This window comes from Gorilla gorilla, chromosome 11 (genome assembly GCF_029281585.2).
Source record: "Gorilla gorilla gorilla isolate KB3781 chromosome 11, NHGRI_mGorGor1-v2.1_pri, whole genome shotgun sequence".
Lineage (NCBI taxonomy): Eukaryota > Metazoa > Chordata > Mammalia > Primates > Hominidae > Gorilla > Gorilla gorilla.
The window spans coordinates 79,264,962-79,288,821 of NC_073235.2; the positions used below are offsets into that span (position 1 = coordinate 79,264,962).

Sequence of the window (23,860 nt, forward strand, 5' to 3'; positions counted from 1 at the left end):
AGAACGCCACAAAGATACTCCTCGAGAAGAGCAACTCCAAGACACATAATTGTCAGATTCACCAAAGTTGAAATGAAGGAAAAAATGTAAGGGCAGCCAGAGAGAAAGCTCGGGTTACCCACAAAGGGAAGCCCATCAGACTAACAGCGGATCTCTCGGCAGAAACCCTACAAGCCAGAAGAGAGTGGGGGCCAATATTCAACATTCTTAAAGAAAAGAATTTTCAACCCAGAATTTCATATCTAGCCAAACTGAGCTTCATAAGTGAAGGAGAAATAAAATACTTTACAGACAAGCAAATGCTGAGAGATTTTGTCACCACCAGGCCTGCCCTAAAAGAGCTCCTGAAGGAAGCGCTAAACATGGAAAGGAACAACCGGTACCAGCCGCTGCAAAATCATGCCAAAACGTAAAGACCATCGAGACTAGGAAGAAACTGCATGAACTAACGAGCAAAATAACCAGCTAACATCATAATGACAGGATCAAATTCACACATAACAAGATTAACTTTAAATGTAAATGGACTAAATGCTCCAATTAAAAGACACAGACTGGCAAATTGGATAAAGAGTCAAGACCCATCAGTGTGCTGTATTCAGGACACCCATCTCACGTGCAGAGACACACATAGACTCAAAATAAAAGGATGGAGGAAGATCTACCAAGCAAATGGAAAACAAAGGCAGGGGTTGCAATCCTAGTCTCTGATAAAACAGACTTTAAACCAACAAAGATCAAAAGAGACAAAGAAGGCCATTACATAATGGTAAAGGGATCAATTCAACAAGAAGAGCTAACTATCCTAAATATATATGCACCCAATACAGGAGCACCCAGATTCATAAAGCAAGTCCTGAGTGACCTACAAAGAGACTTAGACTCCCACACATTAATAATGGGAGACTTTAACACCCCACTGTCAACATTAGACAGATCAACAAGACAGAAAGTCAACAAGGATACCCAGGAATTGAACTCAGCTCTGCACCAAGCGGACCTAATAGACATCTACAGAACTCTCCACCCCAAATCAACAGAATATACATTTTTTTCAGCACCACACCACACCTATTCCAAAATTGACCACATACTTGGAAGTAAAGCTCTCCTCAGCAAATGTAAAATAACAGAAATTATAACAAACTATCTCTCAGACCACAGTGCAATCAAACTAGAACTCAGGATTAAGAATCTCACTCAAAACCACTCAACTTCATGGAAACTGAACAACCTGCTCCTGAATGACTACTGGGTACATAACAAAATGAAGGCAGAAATAAAGATGTTCTTTGAAACCAACAAGAACAAAGACACAACATACCAGAATCTCTGGGATGCATTCAAAGCAGTGTATAGAGGGAAATTTATAGCACTAAATGCCCACAAGAGAAAGCAGGAAAGATCCAAAATTGACACCCTAACATCACAATTAAAAGAACTAGAAAAGCAAGAGCAAACACATTCAAAAGCTAGCAGAAGGCAAGAAATAACTAAGATCAGAGCAGAACTGAAGGAAATAGAGACACAAAAAACCCTTCAAAAAATTAATGAATCCAGGAGCTGGTTTTTTGAAAGGATCAAGAAAATTGATAGACTGCTAGCAAGACTAATAAAGAAAAAAAGAGAGAAGAATCAAATAGACACAATAAAAAATGATAAAGGGGATATCACCACTGATCCCACAGAAATACAAACTACCATCAGAGAATACTGCAAACACCTCTATGCAAATAAACTAGAAAATCTAGAAGAAATGGATAAATTCCTCGACACATACACTCTCCCAAGACTAAACCAGGAAGAAGTTGAATCTCTGAATAGACCAATAACAGGAGCTGAAATTGTGGCAATAATCAATAGCTTACCAACCAAAAAGAGTCCAGGACCAGATGGATTCACAGCCAAATTCTACCAGAGGTACAAGGAGGAACTGGTACCATTCCTTCTGAAACTATTCCAATCAATAGAAAAAGAGAGAATCCTCCCTAACTCATTTTATGAGGCCAGCATCATTCTGATACCAAAGCCGGGCAGAGACATAACAAAAAAAGAGAATTTTAGACCAATATCCTTGATGAACATTGATGCAAAAATCCTCAATAAAATACTGGCAAACCGAATCCAGCAGCACATCAAAAAGCTTATCCACCATGATCAAGTGGGCTTCATCCCTGGGATGCAAGGCTGGTTCAATATACGCAAATCAATAAATGTAATCCAGCATATAAACAGAACTAAAGACAAAAACCACATGATTATCTCAGTAGATGCAGAAAAGGCCTGTGACAAAATTCAACAACCCTTCATGCTAAAAACTCTCAATAAATTAGGTATTGATGGGACGTATCTCAAAATAATAAGAGCTATCTATGACAAACCCACAGCCAATATCATACTGAATGGGCAAAAACTGGAAGCATTCCCTTTCAAAACTGGCACAAGACAGGGATGCCCTCTCTCACCACTCCTATTCAACATAGTGTTGGAAGTTCTGGCCAGGACAATTAGGCAGGAGAAGGGTATTCAATTAGGAAAAGAGGAAGTCAAATTGTCCCTGTTTGCAGATGACATGATTGTGTATCTAGAAAACCCCATTGTCTCAGCCCAAAATCTCCTTAAGCTGATAAGCAACTTCAGCAAAGTCTCAGGATACAAAATCAATGTACAAAAATCACAAGCATTCTTATACACCAACAACAGACAAACAGAGAGCCAAATCATGAGTGAACTCCCATTCACAATTGCTTCAAAGAGAATAAAATACCTAGGAATCCAACTTACAAGGGACGTGGAAGACCTCTTCAGGGAGAACTACAAACCACTGCTCAAGGAAATAAAAGAGGATACAAACAAATGGAAGAACATTCCATGCTCATGGGTAGGAAGAATCAATATCGTGAAAATGGCCATACTGCCCAAGGTAATTTACAGATTCAATGCCATCCCCATCAAGCTACCAATGACTTTCTTCACAGAATTGGAAAAAACTACTTTAAAGTTCATATGGAACCAAAAAAGAGCCCGCATCACCAAGTCAATCCTAAGCCAAAAGAACAAAGCTGGAGGCATCACACTACCTGACTTCAAACTATACTACAAGGCTACAGTAACCAAAACAGCATGGTACTGGTACCAAAACAGAGATATAGATCAATGGAACAGAACAGAGCCCTCAGAAATAATGCCGCATATCTACAACTATCTGATCTTTGACAAACCTGAGAAAAACAAGCAATGGGGAAAGGATTCCCTATTTAATAAATGGTGCTGGGAAAACTGGCTAGCCATATGTAGAAAGCTGAAACTGGATCCCTTCCTTACACCTTATACAAAAATCAATTCAAGATGGATTAAAGATTTAAACGTTAGACCTAAACCATAAAAACCCTAGAAGAAAACCTAGGCAATACCATTCAGGACATAGGCATGGGCAAGGACTTCATGTCTAAAACACCAAAAGCAATGGCAACAAAAGACAAAATTGACAAATGGGATCTAATTAAACTAAAGAGCTTCTGCACAGCAAAAGAAACTACCATCAGAGTGAACAGGCAACCTACAAAATGGGAGAAAATTTTCGCAACCTACTCCTCTGACAAAGGGCTAATATCCAGAAGCTACAATGAACTCAAACAAATTTACAAGAAAAAAACAAACAACCCCATCAAAAAGTGGGCGAAGGACATGAACAGACACTTCTCAAAAGAAGACATTTATGCAGCCAAAAAACACATGAAAAAATGCTCACCATCACTGGCCATCAGAGAAATGCAAATCAAAACCACAATGAGATACCATCTCACACCAGTTAGAATGGCAATCATTAAAAAGTCAGGAAACAACAGGTGCTAGAGAGGATGTGGAGAAATGGGAACACTTTTACACTGTTGGTGGGACAGTAAACTAGTTCAACCACCGTGGAAGTCAGTGTGGCGATTCCTCAGGGATCTAGAACTAGAAATACCATTTGACCCAGCCATCCCATTACTGGGTGTATACCCAAAGGACTATAAATCATGCTGCTATAAAGACACATGCACACGTATGTTTATTGCGGCATTATTCACAATAGCAAAGACTTGGAACCAACCAAAATGTCCAACAATGATAGACTGGATTAAGAAAATGTGGCACGTATACACCATGGAATACTGTGCAGCCATAGAAAATGATGAGTTCATGTCCTTTGTAGGGACATGGATGAAACTGGAAATCATCATTCTCAGTAAACTATTGCAAGAACAAAAAAACCAAACACCGCATATTCTCACTCATAGGTGGGAGTTGAACAATGAGAACACATGGACACAGGAAGGGGAACATCACACTCTGGGGACTGTTGTGGGGTGGGGGGAGGGGGGAGGGATAGCATTGGGAGATATACCTAATGCTAGATGATGAGTTAATGGGTGCAGCGCACCAGCATGGCACATGTATACATATGTAACTAACCTGCACATTGTGCACATGTACCCTAAAACTTAAAGTATAATAATAATAAAAAAATAAAAAATAAATAAAAATACTAAACAATTAGTTGGGTGTGGTGGCGGGTGCCTGTAGTCCCAGCTACTCGGGACCCTAAGGCAGGAGAATGGCATGAACCCGGGAGGCGGAGCTTGTAGTGAGCCGAGATCGTGCCACTGCACTCCAGCCTGGGCGACACAGCAAGACTCCATCATCTCAAAAAAAAAAAAAAAAAAAAAAGAATTTGTTCTGTTATGTAGTACAAGGAGTGGCATCAATTTTATCTCTTTGCATACAGCTACCCAGCTACCCTAACACCATTTATTAAAAGTTCCATCCTTTTCTTACTAATTAGAGATGCCATTTTTATCATATATTAAATATTCATGTGCAACTAGGTATACCTTTGAATTTTCTATTTTTTCCATTCTTATGCTTATTCATTAACACCAAACTATTTTAATTTTAGAGGTTTATGTTTTAATATAATACCATTGCTCTTCTTTTGAGGCATTTTCTAGCTATTCTTGCATGTTTATTCTTCTAAACACACTGTATAATCAATTTGTCTAGCTCTAGGAAAAAATGTGATGAGATTTTCACAGGGATTACATTAAATATTTAAATAAGCATAGAAATAACTAAGATATTTATGTTTTCTTCGTGACTATCATTTACCTTTCCAATTGTTTAAGTCTAATTTTGTACCTTTATGAGTGTTTAATAATTTTCCTAATAGTGATTTTGAACATTTCTTGTTAAGTTTACACTGAGGTATTTTGTTTTTAGCTATCAGACACATGGTCTTCTATTCCATTATATCTTCTAACTGGTTTTGTTTGCATCTATTGATTCAGGAATCATGTTGTTATGGCAGTACTGGTATTAGTATTCTGAAACTGTTGTGTATGTAGTGTGGGGTAAAGCAAGAATATGTATATATTGGTGTCATTGAGAACTGGAATTTTCAGCTTGGGTGAGAGTAGATACAGCTTTAAGATCAATGAGGTAAAAATACTGTAGTCCTGAAAATAAATCTGAGTAGCAGTACTAATTCATAATATGTTTTATGGTTTAAAAGCATGCATTTTCTAGTTCTTTCCACTGGAAAGGCCTAGAAACAATGGCCAACCTACTACTACTAGCAGTGAGCACCTCCAGAACCCTGATTGCACCTCTAAAACTATTTTCCACCAAAAGGAACCCACCTCTTGGAAAGATGGCTGATTCCAGATCTCAGACAGGGAGTTTATGAAATGAGCCTGGAATATATTGTCATGCCAGGTATCAAGGATGCTATGAAAAAGTACTATGATTCTGTCCAAAGAGGATCCAACTGGCCAAAGATGGGATAATTTGAGCTCTTCAGTGGAATGATAAATGAAATGAATTCAATGGAAACATATCAAGTATATTTAAATGTAAGTTCAGAATGATATCAAAAATCTAAATTCATTAATCATCTTTAAAGAACGCTACAGGATTAATTCATTGTGTTAAAAAAAATGGTCTCAAAGTAATCAAATAATCAAGGATAAGTTTCTCTTTATAGAATTTTTCCAGCTAATAAATGAATGAGGATGGATAGAATTGAGATATCAGGATGTTGCAACCTTCTAATGAATTAAGGGCTCTGGACAGTGTTCACTAATGGCTGCTAAACACCAAAGAGAGACACTTAGACATTACGTACCTCCTAACAGAAGTGCAGAACACTACATGTGCATTATTCTTGACAAAAAAATAATTGAACCTGAATCTGGTCAAGCTTCTAAATCCAACTACCAATTTACAGCTTACAATGACAGAGGAACATGTTAAACATTACAGGGATGCCATCAGCAAACTCCAAACTGTGGGAAATTCCAAGACAGCCAGTTTATTCAACATTAACTTAAACAAGTTGCAGAGGGGAGGTGGGAGATATGGTTGAGAAACTTACAAATTTTTTTGGCACGCAAACATTCATTTGACTGTATTTTAAAGGTAGAGCAGAATCACATTCACTTTCTTACATATATATAAGATTATATATAATCACTATAAACAGGCTGGATTTCAGAGCTCTAAGTTCGCTTTGGAAACTTTTGAACAGTTGACCACTAGCAGCCCAGCAAGCTTTTTCCTTCCCTTCCAGGCTCTCCTGCACTTTAGTAGGGAGGAGGCAGTGTGTTGTTGACAACTGATGCTAAATAAATATATAGTGCATGGTTGTGCTTGCCAAACCCTTTCCACCTCCTCCACAAGCAACAGGGAGACTTGGCTTATTCTTTATCTGAAGTCTCCAAGTCAACAAGTACGTTATCAGACACAAAGAATAGAGGGAAGCTTCTGTTGTAGATAATTTTAAACGTTAAGAATGGATGAACTTGGAGCTTAAGTGTTCAGTCCTCCTTTTGCTGACCAGAGAGAGGTATGCTAGCAAGAGAGCTCAGATGCTTGGTCTATTGAAGCATCAGTGTAATATATTCAGTTCCTTTGATTAAAAAGTGCTGGAAAAGTCTTCTCTGGGTGGAGAAGGGAAGTGAGTTGATTACAATGATGGTACTATAAAAGGCAAATCAAAGCAGCAAACAGCAGGCAATGCCCCTTTCCTCTTGAACTCCAACAATCAGTCCACTCCTGTCAGCTTTACAGGCCAAGAAAACTCAACTGGGAAAGCAGAGGATGATAACTGGGGCAGAAAAAGGAGAAGGCCTTTGTCTAGACCTGTGGACCACTTCAGACATTCTTTTTTCCCAGCACTGTGTGCTTTCTAGTCAAGGTGGTTATGGGGGATTCAAGGTTTAAGACTCCATTTTCTGGCCAGTGCAGTAAAATCGCATAAACAGCTGATCCTTTAGAGGTATACCATGCAGATGTCATGTTCTTTTCCAATTGCACCTTCCATGGTTTAGAGGCATAGATAGCTTCCCCACTGATGCTCAGCCACTTCCTAAAAGCAAGAAGCCTTTCTTGGAAGACAGGAACAGTTAGATCATCTTTAGCTTGTCCAATGTTGAGAAGATAGTTGCCTCTTAAACTTGCTGTCTGAAGCAGTTCCAAAACCATTTCAGATTCACTTGCAAAGTCAGACATTGCCATGTTGCAACCATTGCCCCAGAATTTCTTGTCAATGGTGGTACACATCTCTTACTTGTGGTCTTGCAACCTCCCCAGCTTAAGTTTCTCTTGACAGTTGTAGTGCTGTCCATGGTGACAGGACCATTTCTGACCCCATCAGTCATTTACTACCACCTCTTCCTTGATAGAGCTATCATTGTAGAGCCAAGTTCAAATAAGTGTCAGGACAGTCTCACTTTTTTAGACAAAATCATATCAGACTTGTGCCTGTTAACGAGATCATATAGCTGTGGCATTGTTTTTACACTGCAAAAATGCTGTGTTTTGAAGCCATTTTTTTTTAAATCAAGTAGCTAGAGTGGATGGAACCATTCTAAGAAGTGATAGAGTTCATGGTGTATGTTCCTCTTCCAGACTGTTGTTTCCAACTCACCAACCAAACTGGTAGGGCCCCACATCCTTAGAATTTAAGTTCTAAGACATGAGACTCAGCCAGTTTGTGATGCTTTGTATCACGACTACATACTTGGCCTCCAAATCCTGGAAGAGATTGGCCCACTTGTCCATTCAGATGGAAGAAACCCACTGTGAACTGCTGGCTAAAATCTGCATGGCTGAAGCCAGGTGGGTAGTGGTGATACATGAAGCACTGGTAGTGGATCTGTCTTCACCTTTCCAGAGCCACCAGCACCAAGAACACTCCCCAGTGCACAAACATGCCCCAGTGCACGAACATACTGAAACTGGCCTCATCAAATCAGTGTGGCAGCAGCCAGGAATCCAGCCTCAGCCAGTCCAAAGTGTACCTGCCTGGAGCCCCAAGCACCTACATGACGGCTCCATGCGCCAGCAGCAGCAGTAGCAGCAGCGCAGGGGCCACTGCCAGCAACCTCATCTAGTGAGCCCTGGAAGCCTGCAAATTAACAGAGACTTTTAATTAATTAATCCTAATGAATAAACTTTGTTTGGATCTCAGTCAAGCAAACAAACTTATGTTTGTCATGCTTTAAGGAAAGCAGTACCAATATGGTGTTCATGGAAGCAGATGGAATCTATTGTGGAAATCGGAAAGAATTAAAAGAAGTTGGGGAGAGTGAAGGTTCAGGCCACATGAGCTGGTGGTGGTACTTTTCACAGCCTGTGTGGTGGTACTCATTACAACCTCATTTATTATCCATTGTCTTCAATTTGCCCCTCGGGGAAATAGTTTGGTATGAATAAAAGCTCAGAATAAGGATCTAGAAAAAGATTAGCTACATTAAGCCATGCACTCCAATTCAACTAGAGATAAAACAAGAGGGAAAGAAGGCATATCTCCAAATTCAATTCTCCTAGCTTCAGTTATGTTTTATGGAGAACTTCTGCCATTCACAAGAGATGTAGTTTCCCCAGGGGAGACAGCAGGTGTACATTTACTCTCAAGGTTATTTAATTGCTGTCAGGAAGACATATGATTAACAAAGCCAAATGCTGGAAATATGAAGTATAGACAATTTTAAAGTTGTTTATATAGTGGATTACAGTATATCATACAATGTGTTTATTTGCCATAAACCTGCCTATCACAAACTGTTTCCACACCTGTGTGTCTTCACTAAACTGCCTATTGCTTAGCTGTTTGTGAATTCCCAGCTATGTGGATGGCCAGCAGCTGGACAAGGGGCAGCTTCCACTGGTGGCCTCTCTGAGCCACCTCCAATGTACAAGCTTCACACCAGGGCTTTGACCACTCCAATCTAGGGTTGAGACCTGCTGGCCCATTGTGTCCCCTGCTTTGATGAGAGCCCTATGGAAGGAAACCAGTATGGAAATGAAGGGCCTATGAGGTTCCCCGCTGTCCTTTATGACACCCCACTCAACGTGAGGCCCACTGTCTGTCATCTGTGGGATACTGTTCAGAGATAAGTAGGGAGTTGAGAGGAGGCATTTAGAACTGTCAGAGCCATTTGGCAGCATGCATTTGTGTATGTTGAATCTTAAAATTTTGAAAAGGGACTTGAGTTTTATATGTATTGGTTTATTTCACTTTAAGTTATGTTTATTACATTTTGCCAATCAGTCTGTGACTGATTGGAAGTAAAAAACAAAACTGATCCTTCACTGCAGATAGTTTGAGATGCACTGGTAGAGAGTGACGGCCCCAAAGCATGCTGCATCCCAGGGCTTTACACTGGCACTCAGCAGTTCCAAGGGGACAGCAGGTGGGAAAAATGTGACCCACAAAGATGGCTTTCGAAAGGGTCTCTCAAAGGTGAGGAGCAAACATTGAATCTACTGCACATGTGTTAGGTTCATTCCAGGGCAGGGCAGATCTAACAAAACCAGCCTAGCTGACCCCTACTCATGGCATAACTCTTAGGCCTTTCAATACTAGCAGCAGCAGTAGTAGTAATAGTAGTAGAAGATGAAGATACAGCTAAGACTTATATAGGACTTAACTGTGATCCAGGTTCTGTCCTAAACGCTTTGCCTTGGCAGCATGCGTTTCTGAGAAGGGGCAGAAAGTAGCTGTCTTTACAGAGTCTAAGAAGGCTTATATAGACTTCCTATAAGCTACAAAATAGCAAATGGTCTTCCCTTCTCTTTGAAGTGATCTATATTCTAGCCTATACATGTACAGAGAAGTATAACATCCAAATCTGTTTACAGTGATTCCTTGTATAGCCATGAAAATTTACTAATGACTGACCCCTTCTTAGGGTATTTTAAAACATCATGCCAAATATACTAGCTATATTGCATATGCCAGATATACTACAGACAGTAATTAAAGAAATTTAATACCCAGGAAATAGGAGTTTGTGTGCAGATACTGGTCATGGAGCATATCTGGAAAATTATTAGTACAGAAACAGCATTCAATTTTAGAAAATATGGAGATAGTTTGACCAATGTTTTGATTATTTGTTGCTGCACTTGGACATCCTCAGGCATGAAACAGAGACAAAAAATATATAAGAAAGACAGAACAAAACTTACATTACTGCATAGAGACATTATCCAAGACCAAGTCATTTATCTACTAGTTTACTCCCTCCGAAAAGATAGGAGACTGAGAAGTATTTCAGATATTTCTTTGCTCCTTCCTGCATCATTAGGGTTTTTAAAAATGTTTGAGTTTTCTAAAGCCTATATTTAACAGTATAATAGAGAGTCTGTTCACCCTATTCCTCTAAGAATGAGCCTTCTTAGACTCTGTAAAGAGAGCTACTTTCTGCCTTCTCCAATAATCTCTGCAACAGCCAGAGCTATCCCTACTATTGTTGGCAGCCAGATTCCCTGCCTGGCTTTGAGGTGGTCAGAAAATAGTTAATCACACACAGATTTTCAGTGTATGGTTGTAGGGAGGATTAAGGAGTTCACCCTAGGGAAACATAAATGGTGGTAGCGATGGGGACTAGTTCCCTACCTCACGTTTCCATGGCCTCTGTCCCTCGTCAGTTTCCATGGACAAGCTGGTGCTTGACTCTGCAAGCACAGTGGATAGTTTCAATCCCAGGTGAGCAGGGAGGGAGATGTTTCCCCTTCCAACCAACTGACTAAAACTTCTTCTTCCCATAAATTTAAACCTAGTAGTAAAATGGTAATGCTGAATCCCAATCAATTAATATTCACTGGAAGCCCATAACATTCCAGAGCCATTATTCCTGCCCTTGGGAACTTTACCCTGATAAACTGTAAATCACAGGAGAGCCTTCTCCATATTAACTCTGTGTACCCTTCGAGATGAGGTCATGCTTGTAGACCTACCCTAAAGGTAGAGAATCCAAAGGAAAAGAAGGCCAATGCTGCCCAAGACTCAAGGTGTGCCAGTGAAATGCCAGGAAGAAAAAGACATTTACTATTTAGTGGGGATATTTCCAGGAGAGAAATTTCCAGCTTGTATGAATAGCATAGGAGGTCAACAGCCTCAGGCAGATGGCAGCTGTGAGGCCACACCAATCCTTCTGTCCTCATATTGGCAGACAGAGGCCTCCACCCTGGAGCTTTGGTGGAGGCCTGGCCACATTTGGGAGCCTGAGCTGGAGACAGAGCCACATTCTGGTGCTTGGTTTGAGCCCTGGTCTTTGACTTTGGCCGGCAGAACCTGAAACCCTTGATGATGCAGGGATGAGCACACTTCCTGAGCTTGGGGTGGTCAGTGCAGGCAAGTTGATTGAGTTTGCACCTAATGCCCTTTGGGATCTTGGTCTTGACCTCCTTGGACTTCACAAAGGCCCTAACAGCCTCAGTTGATTCACTCGTGGCCCTGACATCATTGACCTGCATCTTCTTCTGGCCCTTTTTGTGCTTCTTAGCAAAGTGCATGTTCCTCAGGAACTTGGGGCCCACCCTTTTAAGAGATTTACATCTTTGACATAGGGTTTTCTTGATGCCATTTCTGTTCTAGTTGTGTGTAGTGTGGTTCTTGGACTTGGCCGTGTTTACACTGTAGCCCAAGGCTCCCAAAGCAACTAGTAGCAGTAGAGAAAGCGTCCACCCTGTTTATTTGTGCTATTTCTTATGTCTGTCATAGCGAGAAATAAAGTAACTTATAAAATATCTTCAAAAATTGTTATTGTATCCTCCCAACAAGGTGATAAGATAGATACTAATATCTCCATTTTACTGGCAAGGAAACTGAAACGCAGGAAGAATACATCCCTTCTTGAGGTCTTGCAGAATCAAGGCCTTAATTGAAGTCCTTTTCCTTCAACCCCAGTGTTTTTTTTTGCCATTTTGGCTGCCTTTATGGTCTTTTACTGGATTTTTTTTCCTTTGGGTATTTCACAGTCATCTCAAATTGAATTTATCCAAAATGGAATTCCTGATTTCTTCAAATTGCGCCCTTCTCCTGTTTTCTATATAAGAAATCTGGGAGTCATTTTTGATACCTTGTCTCTCTCATTTTCCCATATCCAATCCATCACCACATTATGACAATTATACCTCCAGAACACCCCTCTTGCTACTTCTATCTGGTTTAAGCACTCTGGATATTTATTTGTTAAATAAGTGCTGAGGTGGAATGTGTGTAATTAAGAAGGATACCAGGAAGACAAAGTAGCTGGGAAGTGAGCTAGATTTTCCTCTTAAAAATAAAGATTTTGAAAGGTCTCTTCAAAAAAAAAAAAAAAAAAGAAGAAGAAGAAGAAGAGAGAAAGAAGAATTAAGCTCGTGAGTCATATTAATATCTTAAATTTTCATTTTAGTTTCCCTAGGTGCAACTGAAATTCTCTCTGGAACAAAGCAGTTTAAATTAAATCCATTGTAGTTTAATAATAAATGAATGCCTTAGATCAATTATCTAGTTTTCTTCTCACAACTAGATTCTTAAGCATAGGCAAACAGATGTTATTATAATTTATGGATTGAAAACTGAGGTTCAGAGAGGCAAAGTGACTTGCCCAAGGTCACACAACTGAGACTAGACACCAGAATACTCATGCCAGCATGAGTGTTTTTTCCTAGTAAGCTCTGCTAACTTCTGTAACACATCCTGTCATCATATTTTAGTGCTGAGACAACACCAAAATAGAGACTAGAAAATGTGGCACATATACACCATGGAATACTATGCAGCCATAAAAAAGGATGAGTTCATGTCCTTTGCAGGGACATGGATGAAGCTGGAAACCATCATTCTCAGCAAACTAACACAAGAACAGAAAACCAAACACCACATGTTCTCACTCATAAGTGGGAGTTGAACAATGAGAACACATCGACACAGGGAGGGGAACATCACACACTGGGGCCTGTCAGGGAGTAGGGTGGTAGGGGAGGGATAGCATTAGGAGGAATACCTAATGTAGATGATGGGTTGATGGGTGCAGCAAACCACCATGGCACATGTATACCTATGTAACAAACCTGCACATTCTGCACATGTATCACAGAACTTAAAGTATAATTTAAAAAATAGAGAATAATATAGGAAATTCACTGATTTAGCAGAAACCTGTGGCGCATACACTGGCTCAGAAAACATAGTTGTTGTTGTTCTTCCTCCTCCCCCTCCTCCTCCTCATCTTCTAGAGATTGTGTGCACACTCCAACAAATGAAAACAAAGACCTTAATAAGAAATTTTCCTTATTGGTAATATGACAATTCTGAGTAGGAAAGGAAAAAAAAACCCATAATGGCACATTTCTGTGATACTCTTTTGCACACTGATTCTTTCTGCCATGGATACAAATCCTGCATTAAATGACTATCAGTCTTGCTGAAACTTCACTCAAAATACCTTCTGAAAAACTGTCTTTTCTTATGGTCCTTCTTGTAGTTAGAAACTATGTCTTCCAAAGAAATTCAAGAAGCAATTCAAAGCAATTTTTTCATTTACTGTTTACAAGGATTGGGTTGGGTCACTCCAAAATATGATCTTTTTGTCAGCTCTATGGCCTAGGTAAAGTATTTCTTTTCTCTCCAAGTGCATGTCATTGAAAAATTTACCACGAGATTCCTAAAACCTGGGTCTTATGCTACAGTGCACTCCTAGCAGTGCAAACAAAGGTAATGATTTAGAAAATCTCTCGGTGATGTGGATGAGAATGAGTGTTAGAGCAATCCCTAGGCAGCAGAAAAAGACTCTAGTGCTTACATAGTCCTAGTGTGCACACATGGCTTCTGCTATAATTCTTTTTTGTTAAAACTTACCTGGCTTTGCGCACGACCTCAAATGTGGTGAATTCTAGATAACACCTAATATTTATTCATGCCATTGTCAAGAGCATCTTTGCAGTTCTTGCCAAGGTCTGTCGTCGAATATGTTTATCCAGCTGCATGGCAAAAACATAATACACAGTCATCATTTTACTCAGTCACCTACTCAATATTTTCTTCTATGATTAAATTAACTCATAAATATCACATTTTTAATGCGAGAGAGCCGTGGTTCATCCAGCCAGTTGAATAGTTGTTTGTCCATTATCTAATGTTGCCGGGCACTCAGTCATTTCATTATGGAGTTTGAAATAATGAAAATCATTGCATTTACTTAACATGCACAATAAACAGACCAGGATCCTTCCAAGAGCTCCTTTATTATGCAGTGCAAGGCCATAGAGGAAATTTTGTAAGAAGCACAAAGAACTGTGGGGGCTGTGTTGGAAATGATTTTGGTGTATACAAGCAAATCTGCTCTAATTGTCTAAAGCCAAGGACAGAAATGCTGGCTCGATTTGCAGCTGGCACAATTTCTGGCTCAAGCAAGTAGAGTTGCAAATAAATACACAGATCTTGATCTTGCTTATACCCAATTCACTACCAGCTGTGCCCATGACCCCTCTAGGCTATTTCTATGTACTATGGCATTTTTGAGACCCCTTCCTCTAAATATCCAAACGCAGTCTGGTTTTTTAAAGCAACCTATGGCAGGTCTTACACATTCATCTCCATAGTATAAAGATTGAAGCTTGAGGACAAGAATCTGCCTTTGCCCTCCAATGCCAGCCCTAGTGACAATAGCATAATATGCATCCACATGGTTACCCAGCCCTAGAGACAAGAGACATATTCCATAGGATCATAGTGAAATCACCTTCTGAATGGAGTATTTATAGCTGGCACTGCCGGGCAGTTATCTTGTCTAGAATTATATCCAAATTTTGCTCAGTCATTCTGGGAATAGCCTTGGTTAGCAATTGCTCATAATGTCAATGCTTTTGGAAACTTTTTACTGTCATTTTATTGTTTTTATTTCAAAAATAAAACTTAAAGGAGCTTGAAAAGTAGATTTTTAGATGATCACACACAGGCCTGATTTCAGTAGTTTCAGTTCTGTGCGTTTTACTTTATGTGCACCCACTGAAATTAGCCACAATTAATCCATATTTGAACAAAGACTATGGATACAAATGAGCCCTAACTTCCGAGACTACTCAGTGAAGTACACTAGCTGAAGCGTTTGGAATGCATTGGCCCTGGGAGGCAAGGAAGTTATAGCAAACAACATATGGGCTCTAAAATCTGGAACTATCCAAGACAGAACAAGAAAGCTATTTTCACTTTCCTTGTTCCATTTTTTTCCTCCAGAAGATGAATGATTTCTAATCACATTTTACTCTCATCTTTAGAGCTGGATCCTGAAAGAACCAGGTTGGTTTAAAACGGCTAGTGAGTTTGCAGCCCTGTCTTATGATTACCTCATGCATTTGTGTCATCTGCTTTCCTTGTTGTGTGAAAACACACTGAGGAAATGTGTAAGTCCACTGAATTGTTCCAACTCTTTTATTCACCTTTCAGCATGCTAGTTCCTTCCCTTGGCGTTGATATCATGCATTTGTCAAAGATAGACTGTCACTTTAGGGCCTCTATTATGTGCAAGAATTGGCAGCAAATTTTACCACTGGGATTTGCTTATATCCTCTGTATGTTATTGTACTTCTTTGGCATTCAGTAAATTCCATGCACCCACTTCTTTGATGTGCATTCCAGCCCCTAAATGTGGAAACAATGACTAAAATTTTGGATCAAAGCATCCCATAGATGGCAAGCAACACAGCTCTCTGATAATTCACTAGAACAGAGAGCATCTCCCCTCCCCCACTAAATCTAGGCCAATAGCCCTTCAAGAACAGCTCTGGCTTCCCCAGAGCTGCAAGGGCATGTGAGGAAGTTGAAGAAAACGACTCCAGGGTTTTAGTAAAAGGAAAGAAACTAAACTGGATAGCTCTTTGGAAGTTCCTGGCCATTTCTAACTATAGGGAAAGCAAACCATTGTTCAAATTCCTTCACCACATTGTTTTTCCTGGTCCTGCTCTAACTAGCACTTGAACTGGGCCAGCCTTTTTTCAGCTTGGAAAAAGACCTATTTTGTCTATCACATCAGCCTCACAAAATGGCCCAGATTTTTTTTTTTTAATGAATCTTTAAAAGGAGAGTTAAAAGGTCCATGAATTGAGGAATTTTTTTTACTAATTGAAAAATCACAGAACTACCAAAATCTGAACTGGTAACTTTTGCAAACTAGAATTAGCTGTCTGGAACACACTTTCAATGTTTGCTTTTGCTTTACTCCTGGAATGCCTGTGCAAATAATTACTTGATTCAATTTATTTCACAGGTCAACTTTGACTCATAAAAGCAGTAAAGCAGGTAACCTCCCAGGGATGCTGGGAAGACAGATGAGCAAATAGATATAAAATTGTTGTAAGTAATTAGCAGGGGTTGGGGGTATTTTATAAATTGAGCTTATTTTATGGTTATGTTTTCACTTCACACCATTTAGTATCCAAAATGTGCTCATTATAATTAATACGCAATGTTGAGAACTGTTATAGAAGTACCATATTCCTTTTAAATATAGTGAAGAAAATAATTGTGTTTGAGGAATCTCATCCTGTGTAAATTAGAATTCCCAGTAAAGTGGCATAATTGAAAATTGGGCTGACTGCATGGAATGGGGAAGAGAGTCATTTTAGCACGATAGTGCACGTTCCATCAAAAGGTAGTGCACCAAGGTGGCAACTGACAGCTCTTAAAATAAGTTTCAGATTCTCTCTCTAGAGAGGAGGTTTTTACTGCCTGATATATGCAATAGTGACATCCAGTGGTTGTAGAGATAATTACAAGTGTATCTCATTTTAAAATATAAAATGTTTTATATTATAATCAAATATTGTGTGTTGTCCAATATTGTCTATATTTTTTATTTGGCAATATGCAAGTCAATAATTCAAACTATATACCAAGTAAAGCAAAATGCACTCTGTTTATCTACTAAGCAAATTCCTAAGTCCTATTATTATCTTCTTGTCTTTTAATTTTACTAAAATTACAGTAAGTCTACTCTCCAAGGGTCTCTCTGGCCCTCCTAAGCACACCTGGATGTTTTTACAGGCATAAATGGGATGGTGTGCATACTACACACACAGCAAAAGTGGGAACTGCATTTTACCAGTAAATACTGGAGAAAAGGCATCTGTGATCCTGAACATGTTCATTGCTGCAGAATTGCTCTAAGAAGTTCATTAAGACGTTTTCTAAGTCATTGAAGAGAAATAAGGATTCAGAAAGAAGAAAGGAAAATAAAATGAAAGAAAGGGAAAAGGAGGGAAAAAGGAAGGAAAGGAGGAAGAAGGGAGGGAGGGAGGAAAGAAGGAAGGGAGGAAGAAAAGGAAGGAGGGTAGAAAAAAGGAAGAAGGGAGGGAAAGGAAGGAGAGAAGAAAGATGACTATACATTGATCTTTATTAAGGTTTGACAATGGAGATATTAGCCTCCAAAAGAAATTTTTGTTTGTTGTTTGTTTTTTTCGATGGAGTCTTGCTCTGTCACCAGGCTGGAGTGCGTGGAGTGCAGTGGCATGATCTCAGCTCATTGCAACCTCTGCCTTGTGGGTTCAAGGGATTCGCCTCACAAGTAGCTGGGACTAGACACCCAGCTAATTCTTTTGTATTTTTAGTAGAGACGGGTTTCACCATGTTGGCCAGGATGGTCTCGATCTCTTGACCTCATGATCTGCCCGCTATGGCCTCCCAAAGTGCTGGGATTACAGGTGTGAGCCACCGCGCCTGGCCAAGAAATTATTGTTTTAAAATGCACTTCAACTGCCAGGAAATTAACTAAGGCAAAGATAAAATTTTTTCACTTAAAAAAAAATCCTCCTGGCACACCTGTAGTCCCAGCTACTCAGGAAGCTGAGGCAGGAGGATCAACCACTTGAGCCCAGAACTTCAAGGCTGCAGTGAGATGTGATCACTCCACTGCACTCCAGCATGGACAACAGAGTGAAACCCTTTCTCAAAAAATAAAAATAAAACATTGAAAACAACTGCTACTACCACAAAGTACCTAGAACAGAACCACTTACAGGAACATGCTTCAAAAGCATCTCTCTCCTCCATGATGAGGAGGAAATTTAACAGAAGCCTGTGATGTCATATTGGCTTGTATGTCAATGCTGAGCACACCAGGTGACAGCACACCAACTTCCCAGAAGCCACACTAGATAGACTGTCACCTGTGTCAGGCTGTTCCTCAACCTTAGAATCCCTAACTGTTGGAGGTTTTCTTCCCTCAATCACCTGCCTTTTTGAAGCTGGAAACCGTCATTCTCAGCAAACTAACACAGGACCAGAAAATCAAGAACCACATGTTCTCACTCATAAGTGGGAGTTGAACAATGAGAACACATGGACACAGGGAGGGGAACATCACACACCGGGGCCTGTTGGGGGGATGGGGGGCTAGGAGAGGGATAGCATTAGGAGAAATACCTAATGTAGGTGATAGGTTGATGGGTGCAACAAACCACCATGGCACGTGTATACCTGTGTAACAAAACCACACGTTCTGCACATGTACCCCAGAACTTAAAGTTAAATAAATAAATAAATAAATATTCTCAGAATGGGAAGAACTTAGAGGCTCCCTCTTCCATTTCTTGCTTGCTGGAGGAGAAGAAAAAATCAAACAAAACAAATAAAACAATTAAAACATCAACTCCAATAGAAGGTACTAAAATCGATATGTAACTCCATAAACACACACACACACACACACACACACAGAAAATGTGTTGGATTGGTAGAGCATGTGTGCATGAGGCCTGTTATTTGCATTAAGCAAAGAGCCCTAGGACAAAGAGAAAGGAATAGCCTCCTTTCACTCTGAGAAATGATTCCCATTTGTGTCAGTGAGAGTTAGGGGAGAGGTGCATTGAGACGGAGCAGGTGAGTCGGCAGCCTTTAACCAGGTTGGTTTGCTTTTACAAGGGCTTTGAACTGCAAGCTGGCTTATGCAGATACTGAAGTCAAAGAATACCGCCCTCCTACACACTGCTCTCAGAGTACCTTCCCTCGGAGATTGCTCTGGCTTCTTGCTTCTCTTAGTCGTTTTCACAGCAGGACTTTATTGGGATATATGGAAGATTAGCATGCCCGGGTCTCACCTCTCCCTTTAATTCTGCAGGAGTCTGGCTGGGCTAGCTTTTATCTTGTGCTCCCTGGAACCCTGACTGGATGATTTCTGAAGTCGAGCTGGAGCCCATCTAGAGGGAAGGTGAAATTTCTCCTCAGCATGCAGGGCCTCCTGCACCCACACTGCCACAGCCACCGCATTACCAGCTCCTGCCAGTCTGAGGAGCAAGAGGCTGGCGTGAAGAATCAGTTCCATTCTTTCCTCCCTAAATTTAGAAAAAGCCTGTTTTGCAAAGCTTTCTTCAGTGTTTCAAGACAAAAAAAAAGAAAAAATTAAGCAGTTGCACAACATGCATATCTTCTCCTGGCCTGCAGCTCCAGGTATAGTTTTACTATGGTATATAATCTAATAATCCATTTAATTTCTTTAGAGAGATGTTATATATACAGGTGGCATTTGGATGGAATCCCACGCCATAAACCTGTCTGCTCCTATCCAGGTTCAGAATACAGAAGAAGAATCTGTTTTACAGGCCTTCTAGAATTTTTACATGGTCAGTTGGCTGGTTTTTGTATTCTGGAACATATGAGAGCATCTGCAGGGAAAAATATATATAAATCCTATAAAATGGTGGCAGGATTTCTGATTTACTGATAGTGCTGGTTTGAATTTTCACAAAAATATTTAGCTACAGGACAATGTATTAGGCGTATTCTTAAAGGTAAATAACTGCAGCCAATAAAAGTTCGGCCTATAAAGGGTCCCATCTTCTACTAGTTTTCTGCACCGAGAATTACTACCAGTATAATCATGGCTCCCTGCACACTAATATTTCCTCTGATACAGTATGATCAATGTTGTGGAAAAACATTTATTATATTTCTTCTAGCTACTTAAAGGCATTACTGAATTATGGGCATCACAAAACGAATCCACTGTGCATTTTTTCTTTATGTGACGTTTTTACAATCTTCATTTTCTGCTTTGCAGCCACTGAGCTATAGAGATCCACACTTCGTCCCTCTTACAACTGCCACTGGGGCCACCCTCTCCTTTCTGCTTTATTACGTCTGAAATGCACTTCATATGATAACATTCCTTTTCATTCTGTACTGGACTCTCATTTGAAAGGAAGAAGTTATGAAAGAAATTAAACAATCAGTGTTGTTAATAACAGTTCTTAATCTCCTTACTTAACAAAGGTTATGAAGTTTAGACTGAGAAAAGGACAAGGGGAGGAGATGGTATTTTACAGATCATTCCAGAAGAGCTGATGAACTCTGAATGGGTGTGGGTTTTTCAGTTTTGACATTTAACGATTTTATTAACATCTTTGCTTCTTATGCACCTTAAATCCACAGGATACGCAGCTGGGAGCGAGTGTCCAGCCAACGGCCCGTGTCTCAGGCCCTGCCAGGGGATGAATCAATTAGCAAGAGAAGCAATGATGCAAATGCTCCGGCGTCACTTGGGATGCTGTTTGCCTTTTTGATAGAGAAAGCACACCATAAATAACATCACACCTCAGGAAATCATTCCAGGAGGCCCCGATGCCAGCAGGGCTGCTGCCGGGGACGGAAGGAATCGTTTGCTCATTGTGTGTATTTCCCCCAGCTCAGTCAATGGGAGATTTGTAGTAAAATCAAAGTATTTAAAAGGAGGACAGTATGTGGTAACAGAGGCATGTTTAGTAATTTTTTTAGTACCAGAACCTGTGATTTATGACCCAGAGTTACAGCCAACTTTATTACAAAAATGACTTCACCCATAATAACCTTATTCAGGGCCCTCTGGTGAATGATGTAGTATCCAACAGCATTATAATCTAGCAAATATTCAAACACAATTCCCGCCTCCGCCTCATTTCCAACCAACCCCTCAGAAGCAGGCTTCCCCCTTTACCTGCTGGGAGAAGTGGGGTCCTGGGTAAGGCTTTGTGCTCTGTCTGTGGGAGTTTGCCTGGATCAGGCATTTATACTAAGCCAGGACAGAAAGCGACCTCCTGGGGTCTCAGTCATATCTTGTCCAACCTCATCCCCTGAGGAGTAATGAGCAGAAGACACCCACTCACCCTTCATTTCCTCTCTGTGCTGAAACTTATTTCCTCCCTGCATTCCCCCACTCCTCCAGAGCTCAGATCCCCACCACCTGAAAGGAGCTCCAGTAAGCTCCCTGACATTTTTAATTGCCATGGTAACTGAGGGCTGCACTAAAACCGCCAGGGCTGGGTGTCCAAGCAGGGTCCCCTGGGCGTACCGGGATCTAGAAACTAGCCCTCCATCTTACTAAACTCCGGTGTCAGTTCCTAGCAATTGTTTTAAATTTACACCCTCAGAGTGGCTTAGTGGGATTACATGTCCATTTGCATTAAAACAGGTTTCTGTCATTAAACTGCCATAAAATAAGCTTCCCTGGGACAAATTAATGAGCTCTAAATATCATCAAGTAGAAGTTCACTTCAAGACAGGCAACAAGGAGGGGGGTTGGAAGGAAGTGGCTGCTCAGAATCTCATGGCCCAGGAGACCGATAAGTGCCAACTAAAGAAGGGTCTTGTCCTGTTTCTTCACTGCACGATAAGTGGTCCTGATTTAGAGCTGACTGGGGAGATTTGGCAATATTCTCCCTGTTCGCCAAAATCCTATAGCTCATCTTCTATGCCCTCTTCCAAATATGACTTTTTACCCTTGACTTTGCTGAAATTTGCTGATGAAACACTGGCCTCTTGTCTCAGTGACAATGTCTCAGCCTCATTTTCTTTGTCCTGTTGTTTCTCTGTCCTTGAGGAACTTGCGTGCATCCACGTGGCCTGGGAACAACACGCACACAACGCAGCACCATGTGTAGCTTGAACAAGTGCTCCCTAACTTTGTTAGTTCCCACACACTTTGCTAAAATGCATGTATGATTGCTACTGAACTGTCTGGTCCTCAGACCTTATCAGGACCCTGGAACACGAGTCCTGATCAGGAGCACCTTTCATGGTCATCAGGAGCAGAATAGGAACAGGGAACAGTTTAGCTTCTAAGACTGAATTTGTCCTGCTCACAAGAATCACCAGAGCTTGTCCTCACAAATACATATGTGTGTCTAAGCAGAAATTTTTCATTAACACCAAATAAACCCCAAACCTTCCCTTATGTAAAGGAAATAAGACTGGCTGCTAGACAGACTTCTTGATCCACAGAGGCTGTGATCTCATTTCTGTGTAGCCTTAACAGGGGACAGTAATGTATGATTGAGACACTGCTATATTTAGGAATGACAAGATGAGCATTATTAATAGCTTAATTGACATTAAGGCAATTACCCCTACCCTTATTACAGTTTGTAGAATTACACAGAAAATATTGGCTGGGGCCTTTTTTTCCCTAGAGCTACCCAAGGATACAGCATTTTATTTCATGCCAGATCCCAGCTTTGACATTAGATACTTAGCCATAGAACGATTCCAGTAAATCATTATAAATGCATTATAATAAAGATGTTATGAGCTATCAGATATTAACCCCCAACCCCTAAAGAGAGATAAATAGTCCAGTTGCATGATTCCCACTTTTGTTTCATAAGAAATAAGCTTTTGCAAAGAGCAACTGACTAATGAATTATAAAATGGTGTGTTGAGCTCAGATAATTAAACAATGCATTTTAGTGTCTAGTGCAGGATGAACACTAAATCATACACAAATAAAAAGGTAAAAATCTGAGCCCCACGCCTAACTCCTATTTTTGAAAAACATTAATGTTGGTCTACAGTCCAAAAATGCTTCAACTATTTTCTTATCTGATTAGAGAGGCATATCAAGTATAAGATCAAGGCACAGTAGGCAAACTAAACCAACAGTCAGAACAAAAACTGTGAAGGTGCTAATTTCAGATAAGCCCACAAGGTTATTTTAATGGAGATTTTACATGGAGATTGCTTTTTCCCCCAAAGTGTTAATGGGACAAAAGTCTAGAAGGACCTGGAAGTTTTCAGGTTTCCTTATACTTTATATTTTCTCTGAACTCATAATAAAGCATATTAGTGGGAACGGGATCTATGGTATTGGTGGTGGTCTTAGCCTTATAGTGCTGGAAAGACAAATACACATCCTAAAATCTTCTCTAGGTTGTGGAGGTGCAGGGATGAGGAGGGGTTGGTTTGGGTTTCAACCATTATCCTCCCCAGGTGGTGGTATCCTGCCCAGCAGGGCTTCGTCTAGTGGTCAACCATGGAACACCATGACATTTTCACCAGTGGCCCCCAGACAGGGCTGGTTTGCCATTGGCTGCCATTTCCTGGCATGTCGTAGATTTGCTGCGTGATTTGAAGCTGTGCTTCAGCACAGTATCTTTCAGTATCTCAAAGACATGGTGTCCGCTTCAAGGTAGTCTCCTATTTCTTCGTCAAATAGCACATCATTAAGGACTGTGTGGCCAAAATTACAGATGGTCTTGGACTCTGTATGGGCAATGACCACCTGTGCTGGTAATCGAGGCTTCC

The 23,860-nt window shown here is 40.4% G+C and overlaps 1 long non-coding RNA gene and 1 pseudogene across 1 annotated transcript in view; one reads left to right on the top strand and one right to left on the bottom strand.

Annotated features, from left to right (window-relative positions):
- Positions 1-23,413, top strand: part of LOC134756659 (uncharacterized) — a 35,585-nt gene extending 12,172 nt beyond the window's left edge. Inside the window, exons 4-5 of the long non-coding RNA XR_010129628.1 lie at positions 19,428-19,756; positions 20,738-23,413. This is a non-coding gene — a long non-coding RNA (uncharacterized lncRNA). The remainder of the gene's footprint in view (positions 1-19,427; positions 19,757-20,737) is intronic.
- On the bottom strand, positions 7,082-7,829 carry LOC101144408 (tissue alpha-L-fucosidase-like; annotated as a pseudogene).
- Positions 23,414-23,860: the final 447 nt, after the last annotated feature.